This window comes from Prosopis cineraria, unplaced genomic scaffold (assembly GCF_029017545.1).
Source record: "Prosopis cineraria cultivar Desert tree isolate PC_DT_omini unplaced genomic scaffold, ASM2901754v1 PC9, whole genome shotgun sequence".
Classification (NCBI taxonomy): Eukaryota; Viridiplantae; Streptophyta; class Magnoliopsida; order Fabales; family Fabaceae; genus Prosopis; species Prosopis cineraria.
In genome coordinates this window covers 3708847-3711886 of record NW_026555340.1, presented here as the reverse complement: position 1 = coordinate 3711886, position 3040 = coordinate 3708847, and the positions used below count along the sequence as shown (strand labels likewise).

Sequence of the window (3040 nt, the reverse complement as noted above, 5' to 3'; positions counted from 1 at the left end):
TTAATTTTCTTGAGCTTGATTAGTGCATGACCCGAAGAAAACATACCTCTTTTGTTGAATTAGATCCAGAAATTGAAAGAACTATTTCTAGATTGAGAAGATCACAACCTATTCTTGATTCTCATTTGGTTTGTAATTCAACAATGGAAGGTATCTTAGGACATGAGCATGTGCATAATGAGGGCCATGGGAATGGGAATGAGAATTTGCATGATGATGGCCATGTTAATAATGAATTTGAAGGCTTGCATAACCCTAGAGAGGAGAGGAGCATTAGGCAATTAACTCAACCTAATTGGCATGATAATCCTTATGGCTTATATGTTCCTCCTACTAATGTTCAATTTGAAATTAAATCCTCCTTGATTAATGCATTGCCTAAATTTCATGGGTTACCAGGAGAGGATTGTCATAGGTTTTTGCATACTTTCCTATTGGTTTGTGATACTATGAAGCCTATGCATGTAAATGTTGATGATGTTCAAGCTAAGGCTTTTGTATTTTCTCTTGAAGGTTTAGCAAAGGAATGGTATTTCAACTACCCTTCTTATGTGAAAGTGAGCACATGGGCTGAGCTAAGAAGACTCTTCTTAGATAAATTCTTTCCAAATTCCAAGGTCACCAATTTGAGAAAGCAAATCTATGGGGTCCAACAAGGAGAGGATGAGAGTCTCTATGAGTATTGGACTAGATTCCAAGGCCTTTTGGCTAAATGCCCACACCATCAAATTTCTAGTGAGAATTTAGTCCAATATTTCTATGAGGGCTTGATTCCAAGAGACAAAGTTAACATTGATGCCGCTAGTGGTGGATGCTTGATTGACCTCACTTCCTTAAAGGCTTGGGAACTAATTGACAAGATGGCTTCAAGTGGTGCTCAATACTCTACAAGGGAAAAGAGAAATGTGAATATGGTAGGTTCCTCAGTTCTTAATGATTCATATGTGGACTTGCTAGCTGCCAAGATTGGGAGAATGTTGGCTCCACAAATATCTCAAGTGAGCAATGTAAGTACTTCTCAAGCACTTGTCCCTTATTCTTGTACTTTTTGTGACTCACCTATGCATGTAGAAAGCAATTGTCCTATTAAGTTTGAACAAGTAAATGCTATCTACAATGGAAAACAATCCTATGGTGGGAGGCAAGGGCAAGGAGCTTATTCTAATACTTACAACCCTTCATGGAGAGACCATCCTAATTTCTCCTATTCAAATCCAAATGTGGCTTTACAAGACAATCAACAAAGAGGATCCTATCAAAACACCTTTGGCCGTGACCCTCCACCTCATTTGTCTCAAGGTAGCTCTTCTCAAAGCTACAATCCAAGTGGTAATTCTCTTACACCTTCTTCTAATTCTTATAGTGATAGGAGGCTTGTTCCAATTGAGAGTTCTTCTAATTCGAACTCTTCTAATGATGTGAATGTGTTACGTAAGCAGTTGATTGAAATGAACTCTTTGTATAAAAACATGTATGATGGCTTAGGGAACAAGGTAGAGAGTATGGGTAACAAGTGTGAGAACATGAACTCTAAAATTGATGCCCTTACTTCTCAAATGAATATGCTTGCTAACCAATTAAGTGCAGCCAATGCTCAAGCCTCTACATTACCATCCAACACCGTTGCTAATCCTAAAGCTAATCTTAATGCTATCACATTGAGGAGTGGCAAGGAGTTGGGAGAAAGAGTACAAGAAGACAAAAGACAAGGGAAGGCCGAGAAGCCCTCTTTAAATTCTTCAATTGATGTTAATGTTTCTAGTTCTTCTTTTGCTCCTAATGATGCATCTTTTTGTAGAGATGATGAGGATGAAAACATTGAGGAGATCATATGTGAGCAACCACCATCTAAGGTGGAAAAGGGGACTATGGCCGAGTTGTTTAGTAAGGAAAAAGAGGGAGAGGCCGAGCAAAGTGAAACAAGAAAGGAGAGTTCAAGGAAGGAAGAAGGAAAGCAAAGTCAAGAGATTATGAAGAAGCTTCCTTTTCCACAAGCACAAGTGGTCCCTAAGCAAGTGAAGGGACAATTTGATCAAGAGGTATATGATTTCTTCCACAAGATTCATGTTAATGTACCCTTGATGGATGTAGTTAAGAACTTTCCTAAGTATGCCAAATTTTTGAAAGATTGTTGTACAAATAAAAGAAAATTTAGGCCTAATGCAAGGGTACAATTACCCTCATCTGTGAGTGCTATCATGAAGCCTCAACTCCCTATAAAATGTGAGGACCCCGGTTCCTTCACAATTCCATGCAAGATTGGCAACACACATTTTTCTCATGCATTGATAGACTTAGGTGCAGCCATTAATGTTATGCCTCTTTCAATTTATCATGCCTTGAGTCTTGATTGCATGCATAAGACACCTATGATATGCCAATTAGCGGATAGAAGTGTTAGAAGACCACATGGAGTAGTAGAAGACTTGTTGGTTTGTGTTAAAGGTCTATTATTTCCTGTGGATTTCTATGTGCTTGATATGTCAAAAGAAGGGAGTGGGGATGATATTTTGATTTTAGGAAGGCCATTTATGAGGACTGCCCGTACATTGATTGACATGGAAAAAGGTAGTTTGATTTTGAAATGTGGAGAGGATCATGTTATTTTTAATATATATGAAGCAATGAAACATCCTTTTGAGGATTATTCTTTGTTAGGTGTAAGTTCCATTGAGTTATTGCTTCATGATGCTTGTGAGTCTCACATGCTTGATTCTTTCTCACATGTTGATGATGATTTGTCTCTTGTTACTACTACATGTATTGATGGATGTAGTTGTCCTATTTGTTTAGAGATTGATGCATGCTTGAATGATGCAACTACTTCTTCTCATGATTTGTTTAAAATATCTCCTATGCTTGATCTTGAAATGCTTGAGAAGGGTATATCTTCTTGTGTTGTAGGTACTAAAGCCATTAAGGCCGAATCTATGAGTTTTTCTCCACTCGAGCTTGATGTTCTTAGGATTCCCAAGCTATTGGAGGAAAATTCTACACTTTCACATGTCAAGGCCGTGGCTCAAGTCCAAGCACTTGAGGA

The 3040-nt window shown here is 38.2% G+C and overlaps 1 non-coding gene across 1 annotated transcript; it reads right to left on the bottom strand.

The window, feature by feature from the left end:
* Nucleotides 1–623: 623 nt before the first annotated feature.
* On the bottom strand, nt 624–730 carry LOC129321134 (small nucleolar RNA R71). The gene has a single exon (XR_008595923.1). It is a non-coding gene; the product is annotated as a small nucleolar RNA R71 (small nucleolar RNA).
* Nucleotides 731–3040: the final 2310 nt, after the last annotated feature.